This window comes from Silene latifolia, chromosome 4 (assembly GCF_048544455.1).
Source record: "Silene latifolia isolate original U9 population chromosome 4, ASM4854445v1, whole genome shotgun sequence".
In the NCBI taxonomy this organism is placed as follows: Eukaryota; Viridiplantae; Streptophyta; class Magnoliopsida; order Caryophyllales; family Caryophyllaceae; genus Silene; species Silene latifolia.
In genome coordinates, this window is record NC_133529.1 from 37,450,110 (window position 1) to 37,461,395 (window position 11,286).

The 11,286-nt window shown below is 37.7% G+C and overlaps 1 non-coding gene across 1 annotated transcript; it reads left to right on the forward strand.

Annotated features, from left to right (window-relative positions):
• The first annotated feature begins 1,387 nt into the window (after positions 1–1,387).
• On the forward strand, positions 1,388–1,494 carry LOC141653997 (small nucleolar RNA R71). Its single transcript, XR_012547580.1, has one exon. It is a non-coding gene; the product is annotated as a small nucleolar RNA R71 (small nucleolar RNA).
• Positions 1,495–11,286: the final 9,792 nt, after the last annotated feature.

Consider the following 11,286-nt stretch of genomic DNA (forward strand, 5'->3'; position numbering starts at 1 on the left):
ATTAAGCGTTAAATTACTAAATTAGTTGAGGTATTATATAAGTTTTGAGGTAGAGCTAATTAGTTATTTAAAGTTACAAGAAGTTGTAATTTTAACTAACTAGTAATTATGGGACCCATTATATGATGATATAATGGTAGTATACTACTCAAAAAGTGGAGTGTATATTATATTATTAATTGTAATATTTAAGTGTTAAATGATTACATTAATAATTAAATATGTAAGATTGTTAAACATATGACTTATAAGCATTTATGGGACAAATGACAAAAGGCAAAAATAGACCAAAAGGGTCCAATATTTCGGCCAAAATGGAAGAGCAAAAGATGCTCTTTTATCTTTGTTGATTTATGATTAAAGCATGAAAGTGACCTTACATACTAGCTTTAATCATGCCTACATCTTACACACTCTACCTACACTTTACAATAGAGTAAAAACAAATGCAAAAGATTCCCCACATACACATATGGCCATCGGTTTTTGGCCTTTATAATGGGCATTTTTTTGCTCATTTGTGTTGTTGTTCTTTTGCTTGTATTCTCTCAATATTTTCCCTCACATGCAATTGCATAAATCTCTCATAAATACTAATACATTAAATCTATTACTAGAAGTAGTAATAATAGAAATATTAGTAACATTAACGTAACATTTTTACTATATATCTAGTTAATATTAGTAGGAATTTTTGGGATTAATCTTGGGTGCAATTTATTGGAGTGGCTTCTATACTTGGAGTCTTAGGAGGATCATCCATCATATTTTGCTCAAGAACAAGTGAAGGAAAGTGACCTTACTTGTGCCCATAATTTCGAAACACATAACAATGTAAGGAACATTGTTTTTCTTATAAATCTTTCATTTTGTTATGCATGCACTAGATCTAAAGAACAAATAATTAACAAGTTAATTAGTTCACTATTAGAGGAGTCTAATAATAGGTATATGAACCTAACAGGTTAGCCGCTAAATTCTCTAACTGCTTCACAAAATTCTTTGCAGATTCAATCCCAGCTTCTTCTATTTTCGTGACTTGAACCAAAAGAGCTCGAATTATTTCTCTCAATTCCGCGGTCTCATCTGAGTTATGGACAGGAATTTCAACTCTTTCCTTGGAAGCTTCAGAAGTCTCGAGCTTCTGGAGACGGGCTGTAATAGAAGCTATGAGTGTCACAACGGCACTCATTTTATCACTTTGCTTTCGCGAGTTTCCACGCGAACTTCCAAACTCAGCTCTATGGACTGCCATCTCCTCAATAGTGTTCCAACCTTTATTTTGACCAGTATTATTTTGGAACCTACCATTCGCAGCTGCATCCAGGATAACCTTGTAGTCATCATATAAAGAATTGTAGAATAAGTTGCAAAGGTACCACTGCTGGAACCGTGGTGAGGGACAGACCGAACCAGACTCTTGAAACGTCCCCATGCTTCACAAAATTCCTCATCAGGTCCTTGCTGAAAATTTGTAATTTTAATTCTCAAAGCATCAGTCTTTGCGAGTGGGAAGTATTTTTTGTAGAAAGCTAATGCTAGAGATGTCCAATCTGTGACTCCAGCTGCTACCCTATCAAGGTAGCGGTACCAATCTCGCGCAGAATCCTTCAAGGAGTACAAGAACATCATCCTCTTTACTTCATCTTGGGTCACCCTAGCCGGTACAGGTATGGAACAAAGAGTGAGTACGTGAAAATTTCCATATGCTTCAAAGGATCCTCGTCCGGTAGACCAGCAAACTGATTCCGCTCCACTAAATCGATATAGGAGGAACGAAATTCGAAGTGACCAGTAGTAGGGGTGGGTAATTCGTACCCCTTTGGAACATGCTGCTCTTGTGGCTGAAGATTATCATATATTGTAGTCATGTTCGCAAAACTGAGAGTACTCAAGCCTTCCTCTCAAAAACCTGTCTTCTAACTGTACAAAAGCAAAACTAGAAGCAAGAGTAAGCATCGGCCTCAAGGAACCAAAGTTCCTTGAGACAAGAAATATAAACTAAAAATAAAGCAAACAGAATTACACCGTCTCCCCGGCAACGGCGCCAAAATTTGATACCGTCGTTTTGTATCAAAGTTAAATTTATAATCCAAACTAAAACTATAGCTAGTGATAGTAAGGGTCGAACCACAGAGAGACAAGATCAATTCTATTTACTAATTTTTACTCTATTGTTGTAACAATTGAATGGGGGGTTTTGAATTTGTTTGATTCTAGATACTAAGTGACAAAATAAGAAGTTTCGCAAATAAGATAAAAGAGAGATCAGGAACTTCGGTTCACCATGGCTAAGGTCAAGTCAAGAAGATAGCAGAGGTCTAGTAATACGGTCTCAGGGAACATGAGCAAGTCTTTCGATCAATGCTCAAATTTAACCTTACGGTCTTCTAATTCCCTAGAATTTCTCAAAGCTTTCGCTCGAAAGAAATTCCAAAACTAATGAAAACCTAACCTACTAATCTTTCAATCTAGCAAGACGGGTTTATCAAAAGGAAATAAGATAGATACGGAAGAAATCATACTAATAAAATCGACCCTAATTTACGCCATTGCTCACCTTGTTCCCGATCAAGATAATTAGCTATGCATGATTAAAACTATAATAATTGCAAAATTGAAGGCAAAGAACAAGATTGACATGATTGAAATTGAATTTAAGACAAAAGATTAAAACTGAATTGCTTGAATATAAACTAGTAACAACAAGAATTAAATTGACAAGAAATAAAAGAAGAAGAAAATTGCATTAAAGCTTACTAAAGAATTGATGAACGAAGCAATTGAATTGAAATCCGTAGTCTACACTTTCTTGTTTCCAAAACCAGATCTAAGAACTTCAGTTGTTGAATAAATAAAAAGCATAACCTAAATTATTGCTGCGTACTACTGATAAACGTTCTCCCCAAAAGTTAATTACAAGTGGGCTTTTAAAAGTCTAACACGTAAAATAAATCACGGCTGCGAAACCTGGTCGATCGACCAAGTGGCACGGTCGATCGATCAGCCAGTACAGTGCTGTCTCTTCTGCTCAACTTCCACGGTCGATCGACTGAGCAAGATAGTCGATCGACCAACTACACTGTGCAGTAACATCCTTTTCTCTTCAAAACAGCCTCTTCACTCCATGCACGCATCCCGAGGTGAACAAGTCCGAACTCCCATCTTCTAAGTTTCCATAAAGTTGCTTCCGGAGGACGATTTAAGCTTGATTTAGCTTACTTCCACTCATTCCTACAATAAATCATAGAAATTCCAAAGTAAACCGTTTCGGGAGAAATAATAGCTTTAAGCTAACAAATACGCATGGAAATACGTGCCAAAACTGCAAATAAAGTGTATAGAATATGCACGTATCAGTTAGGTATGGTACCTAAATTGTAGCTTGTTTCGATAATAAACGTGTGGTCTCTCTTCCTACATGATCACGAGAACAAAGGGTTTGTGGCTCGTGATGCTGTCTATTCGAGAAAAGAGGATTATTTCTTATAGACAGAGTGGGAGAAAATGTTCAAGAGCCACAAACTGAGAATAAGAAGTAGGAAGACGTTCCTTCTTGGTCAAAATCAGTAAATATTTCTTCGAAATCTAAGTGGACAGGAGTCATCTTACTTTAGAAAGTAACAAACCTGTAACTTATTATGATGCTTTATCTAGTTTCAACTCCACAAAAGTCTGAAATGAGCATAAACATGAAAATGGTTATTAAGCTTGGTTGGTTGGTGGCAAAGGGTTTTGCACGCAATAACAACGCTTCATTGTATTCGGATATGATCTGATATAGTTGGATTTTAAAAAATCATCTTGCATGAGTTCTGTAAAATCGCAACTATCCTAAAGTAGGATACGAACTTAAGAGAATGTCTTAAGTAGATGTCAAAGAGTTGAATTGTATGTTTTGATCATGTGATAAACATTTCTCGAATTATCGAGTTGTTCTGTTTATACATGGAGTTTAGTAGGAGTAATGTGGTGTTATTAGTATTATATGTAAGGGACATATTGATCATTGTGAATGATGGAAGACTTAGGAGAGGAATAATACATCTCTAAGGTATCCAGACCTATAAAGATAGTTCTAAGAGGATATTGGCGTTAAATGAATATTCTTATATTGATAAGAGTCTAGTCAAGTTCAAAGGTATTGAACATGTAGAAATTAAATCCACTTGCTTCCGCTGCGGGATTAATTCATTACGCTTAGATGTATCACCATTTTTAAATATCGTATACTTGGAGTATGACGAAAAGTTACAAATCAAATCTATGAGTGAAGTGTCTATATAGCCGCATAGTTCATTAGTTAGTACTCAGGAAGTACTAAAGACATGAAGCTAAGCATTTAGAATTGAGATGGATTTTTGTGCAAGGAGTTCCACAAAAGGAAAACCATATTCTAAACACATAAGGATGGTTAGAGAACCATCTTGGCTATATTATTTAAGGAGGATATCTGCTAGATACGCTCTAGGCAGTAGAACAATGAGATATTTACAACGAAAATTGAGTACACTTGCAATAATGAGATATGCAAGAAGGAAGGGATGATATGAGGATTCGGTTTTATGAATTGGAGGAACCATGGTAGTTCGTTCCAACAACCGAAGGTCCTATCCCTACACACTGCGAGGACAGTGGGAGTTATTTCAAGGCCTTTTCATAGGCTAAGCGTGATAAGTCATGCCATTTCAATTAAGTTGAGATGTATAGTTGTATTCAATATTTAGAATGGATTATAGATTATGTAGTAATTGATATGGTATCAATTTTACATATGCGATAATACATTCATCGTTTGAGTTTTATTAAAAACTCTTCTATTACTTTGTTATATCCAAATAGGTTGTAAGGACAACGTTGAACCCTATTAAAGTGAACTGGATTAACATAGTATTGGCCCCTAGTTGCTTATATGAGGTGACGTCTCGAAGTAACTAGAGTGTGATGCGATTGATGGCAAGTTCAAGTGCTATAGAGTCATGAGAGATGACTAGTCGATCACATAGGCAGACTGTATGGGACACTCTGTCAGGCAATGACCGCTTATAGAGTTCTAGCAATTTTTATAGCCTGGTCGTGGCAAGAGCTACTATAGTATTCTTATGAGTCGATTCTTTGACTAAAGACTGTTCGCCTAAGATGGCACAGTTTCAGAGTGACTTTGATTTATGTTCTACAACCTTTGTAATTGGGGTCAAATGGGCACATTTTGCGTCATGATGAGTTGTGGCTATTCGAAGGGAAGAGTGCAATAGGAATTGTCCATCCCTGTCAGGGTTATCTTATATCTCAAGGCCACTCGAGGAGCAATGAACTGGAAATGCGTGGCCACGCTCGGAAGGTATCTACGGTATATAATTCCGATCAGACAGTTATTCTCCAGATCGAGGAAACCACTCATGATATGATCAAATGCAAGTACGACCTGCAAGACACCTTGCATTAAGTGGGAGATAGTAATAGGACAAGAGAATTGGTGACGCACACTTGTCGCGGACAAGTGGGAGATTGTTGGAGTATGTGTCCTCGACAATAATGCGATCACATGTTTAAATCTCATAATAAGAATGCGTGAGGGAAAGTAATATTTTATTGTCAACTGACCCACATTAATCGATAATGATTGGCTGGCTATAGTTTGACATTACTGTCGTATGACGGTGGTGATCAGTTGATCCCTTAAGGTCATACCTCTAGGGTAACACTCTTAATTGATTAATTAATTAATTGTATGTTGATACAAGTTAATTATTTCCTTAAAATTGAACGGATGATTTTATGAGTGAGAATTCGTATCTTATTGTAATTCGATTAAATAAGATTCGTACTAAGAAATCAAATTGTTTTATTACTTAGGTTTATTTATTGTTTTTGAAACAATTAAAATAAGAATGAATAGTTTATTATAAATACAAGTTGTTGTGATTTATAATTCTATGACCTATTTTAAGTACTTGTAATCATGAATTACTAGTCAATTTTTGTGTGTGATTTATTTTCTTTATATAATGATTTTTAATAAGTTAAAAATGCATTATTTAATAACATGTCCACTAACATGTCCAATATGTCATACTACACAAATTGAACAATTGACAAACTTAAAATGGACCCTATTATCTCAAGGGTGCCGTGTGAGTGGAGGGGGTTGGGGAGTTTTAGGACTTAATTGTTGCTCTAATTGAGAATTAAGCACAATGATAATGTCTCTAATAGACCTAATTACTAGCCTTACACTCTACATCTTGAGAAGAACAAAATTGAGCATGGATTGGGCATACTACCCAAGGCCCTTCGGTCACCCATAAGAAAAGATAGAGTTTTTCTCTTCTTTTCTCATTCATTATTCATTCTTACACAACTCAACTTCTTACTCTTCTCTTCTTCTCTCTAAAATTGAGTTTTATTAAAGAAAACAAAGTTGTTCAAAATCTTATATTTTAGATTACTAAAAGTAGTAATAGAAATAAGAATAAGATTAATTTTAAGGTCACTAATTTAATGTATCTAGTTAATATATAAATTAGTATTAAGGGTGATTATCTTGGTAAAAATCCTTGAGGAGTAGATCCTATCATTGGATCTAAAGGTTTTCTTGGAGCATTTGGATTTTTCTTAAAGAAGACTAATTTGGAAGGAGTCCAATTAGTATATCCATTTCGGCCCTTATTGTAAGTAGATCGGATTTCTTCTTACTTTGCATTATATTGTTATGCATGCATAAGATCTAATTAGTTTTATGACTAAACTAAATTTATATAGTTATTAGAAGTGTCTAATAAGAGATTATTGAATCCTACATGATTAACGTCAACCATACCGTGGTATATACTCTTGTTTGTATCAAGGGCTTTCACTACTCGAGAAAATGGACTAGGAACCGACCATACTCATGTTTGGCACGGACCTCTCCACAGACCAGGGTTTGATTGCTTGGTATGGAAACCCACCTTTTAAGCCAAAACCCTTTAAATGACCTCAGCATAGCGTTATAATGCCTGTATGAATGTTTGTATCATATATGTGATCACCATTTTGTAAACAAAACTACGACGAAATTTTGTAAAATAAAATCCATTTCAAAATATAAACATTTTCAAAAATGGCCTAAAACAACGCAAAATAAGCCCAAACTCTGTCGAGTCAAACTTCCGGCCTTAAACCCATTTCAAAACTCACTTCGAGTCTGCACTCCAACAACTACACTAGAGTTGTCTAGGACAAACATTTCGAAATTGTCATTTTCAAATCCCACTTGACATAGTGGCGCACACCCACTTCACGAGTCGAGTCCTTTTTGAGTAAAAGTCTAAAAACAAAAGTCCAAAAAAAACCTTTTTAAAATAAAATATACTTTCTAACCATGTAAATGTAAATATGTAAATTCAATTAGGCTAAGTTAGAGTCGAAATTTAAACCGACTATGTCCTAGCCGAAACTCTGTCAGGTTATAAACCTATCTTCCTTTACATTTTGGGTCTTTTCAAATTCTAGTCCAGTCCTAAGGCGTCACGCCAACATTTTGGACCCCCTACCCCAATTCAGTTAGGATCTAAATATTTCCAACACCTCATGTCACATGTGCCCGAGTCATACACAAAAGACTAAATGGGGCTCACCTGTCAAACCCATTTTCTTTCAAAGTCGTGTTTTCAAAATATTCCGAATGACACGTCCCGAGGCTCAACAAACGAGTCTCAATGGGCCTCACATTTGAGTCTAACGTCTTAAAATGCAGTCGTCTTCTTAATACCTACAAGCACACCCCGGGTATCTAAACTTATACTCGAGTCTAGAATCAACACGTGTCATCAATCCCATTAATAAGGTCAGCCATATAAGGGTCACTCCGTCAAAGTCAACACTAGAGTCTAAATTAAAGTCAAGCACCGTGAATTCAAACACGAGAAGTCGCTCACAACAATTCATGAATTCACAAGTCGACGTCTAGATTTGTCATCTTATCCTCGTAGTTACTTGTCCCTTCCTGTGTTCGTTGCTTATTGCCTTAGTATGTGTGATCCCATGTCGAATCGAGTTGTAATGCGCGTCATTTCTGTCGAGTAGGAATCCAGTAAGTTCCGTCAGTCAGCAAAGTCACAAAGCATCTCAAGCCATAATCACTGTGTCTCTCCAAGACGTTTATGCCATGGTCCTGCGAGTTCAAGCTACAGTGGAAAATTTGAGCATTCGCGTCCTCACCCTTGAAAATGGGATGGTGGAAAAGAACACGCCACCTAGAGAAACCTTTAGTCTAGGTCGTCCAAAGCTTACCTCTTGCAATAACTGTCATCCTAGAAAGCCGAAGACAACCGAAAGGAAACCTGGGAGGCATCAAAGGGTGCTTTCTGATTTAGGCATGTCTTATGCCGATGCTTTGAAGAGACTCTTTGCCCAAGGTAAGCTACATCCAATAGGTCCGACTCCGGATCCACCTTTTGAGAAGCAAGTGAATCTCTGGAAGGGCAACAAATACTGCATATATCACCAAGGTAGAGGCCATGATATTGAAGAGTGTTTTCTCTTGAAACACACCATCCAAGATATGATCGAAAAGGGCAAGCTTCCAGTCCCACCTTCTGTCGAGCAATCCAAGAAGATCAACCCTCTTGGGTTTAGCAGCACTAAACATGATGAAGAATCATCCCGAGATTGTTCTCATCTCCTCGCTCCTCATGATAACAAAGAAATCAATGTCCTCGAAGACGACGATATCCAAAGTGGAATGCTCATGCTTTCCATTGCCTTCAATGATAAATTTTCCAAGTTAGAGGGAGCCATTGATAACCTAAACTCTCGGCTTTCCAACATAGAGAACCAGTTTACTTAAATGGCTAAGAAGCTTGAGGCCTCGCCTCTCAAGATGAAAAGTGTCCAGATAAACCCTCGACCTGACAGTCCTAAGGAGAAAGTAATAGGTGAGCGAGCTATTCCTAGTTCTTCTCGTCCAGGGATCAAAATCAACAAAGGCAACCTCATGGAGACTTCGTCAAAGAAACCTAACAACTCTCCAAGGTCATTCACAAAGGCTTCCGACAAGAAGGGTACGCCTCCTAGAAAATTTACCAACATTGGTATTACATACGCCGATGTCCTTCAGAGACTCATGGAGCGACGAATGTTGAAGCCTATAGGACCTACGCCTAACCCAGATAAGAAGTTTAAGTTCTGGGATGAGAATGCCTACTGCAAGTACCATAGAGGCAAAGGGCACGATACAGAGAAATGTTTCAAATTAAAATATGTCATTCGGGATATGATCGAAAGCAGGAAGTTGTCCCTCTCAACCTTTAACTCACACGGCAGCTTAGGCAATCCTCATGGATATACCACTTATCAGGAAACTCTTCTTGACTGTTATCCTTCCAGTGTTCCCAATGATGAGGACGGGGTGCTCAAATGGGTGAATGCTCAAAGTCAGATGCCGAAGCCAATTGCTGGAAGAGAAAATGTTCAAGCGTGGGCCGATGATTACGAGCCTGGATCTAAGATCGCGTCAAAGTCCGAGTCCGAGTCCGAGTCCGAGTCTTAGGCTTTCTGTCCCATATTTTTTCTAGTATGTTTCTTTTGTCCATTTCCATTACTAGTGACAACCTGGGGGCTGTCCCACGAGTCACATGTCTTCTCTAGTCTATGTTCAATACATCCATTAATCATTGCAATAAAAGTACAATTTTCAATCCACTTATTCTTCTTTTCCTTTACCATTTCCTGTGACAACGAGAATTGATTTGAGACATTTTAAAACAAACGAACAACACATGTCAGTCGATGTGAGTACACTTACACGATGTTCCATTCCAAGTTGTAGAGGACCCGAAACTCCGTGTCCATTTTCTTACCTATTCCATGTTTGGGAATAGAAACCTCACTATACCCCAGCTTTGGACGAGCCTATCTCAAGAGATTCTAGGACAAATATAGACCATCTCCCTTGTTAACTATCTATGACGGAAGGCAGGACCATTTCCCACAATAAACAACCTGTTTACTAATGACCAACCCGTTTCACACCAAAGGTGCTAGTCTGACCCAAATCCATGGTAGCAAACAAATCCAAGACGATACGAGCCATGATCAAAGATAAAAGCTCAATCATGAGAAATGACCAAGATCAATATCCAAGGCCGCAGTTATGCCCGTAATCCAAGACAAAAGAGTCAAAAGAACAAGGCTCAATCAGGAAAGTCAATGTCGATATCCAAAGTCAAAGTTATCTTCAAAAACCTGAATCAAAAATCTGAGTCTGAATCAAGAACAAGCCTGAAATTAAATGCTAAACGGAATACTACTGAAGTCTATATAAAATCAAGACATCGATGAAGATGGTCAGCTAGCACCCTCGCTTAGCCTTTCACACACCCTAAGTCCTTCTCAAGATCGTTACAGGGAGATAGTTAGGAATTTTCAGAATCCTCTCAAGCTTGTCAAGTATACCCATCCTATAGGGCCAAGACATGGAAACTTGATCCCACGTCAATTAACCTACCTTTATGTGCTCAGGCTATATCAAGCCAGGAGACTCCATTTCCAAGCCATATTACAAGCCATAACCCCATAAAGCCTTAAACACCACAAAATCAAGCTCCAGAGATTTATCTCATCAAAGCCTCTTATTTCCAAGCTCCATATCCCAAATATCCAATCCAGGTTCACCTTGACCCAGACACAGAGTCTTCAAATACTTTGCTACTCAAAACGGGACATACCCAATTCATCCTTAAGGTCTACTTTTGGGTGTGCTCACACGACAAGGAATTTTTTTACAAACTTAATTATTCCTCTTTGGACGATGATCAGAGGGAGTTATCTCAAATCAGTTCTTCGAGTCACCAAAGGTTTATATTCTCCTGACCCATGCACTTTAAGGTCCTGACAACATAAGCTTAGGCACACACCTGAACTACGAGCATGGTTTGATTTCACCTCTTCAGGTGGATATATACGTGGATACCACAACACCCAAACAAAATTAACCAAACCTCGTAACTATGATCGGTTTGATTTCACTCCACGTGAATTTCCTCATGGACACAACCGTCCCAACTTTTATTTAACCCAATTATCAACCACTTCAAACATCAAACCTCAATTTCAAACAAAATTTTTAACCAAACCTCGTCTCCTTTTTACCCAAAATGATCATCCGGGGGTGCCCTTGATTTCCTCCTTTTTGGTCACATTTGAATACGTCGGAAAATGACAAAGGTCTTAGATCGATTCTCAAGTTATCGTGCCTCAAGAGGGGTCGGTTGATCCACGGCTCATGCCTTGTCTTTATATGTC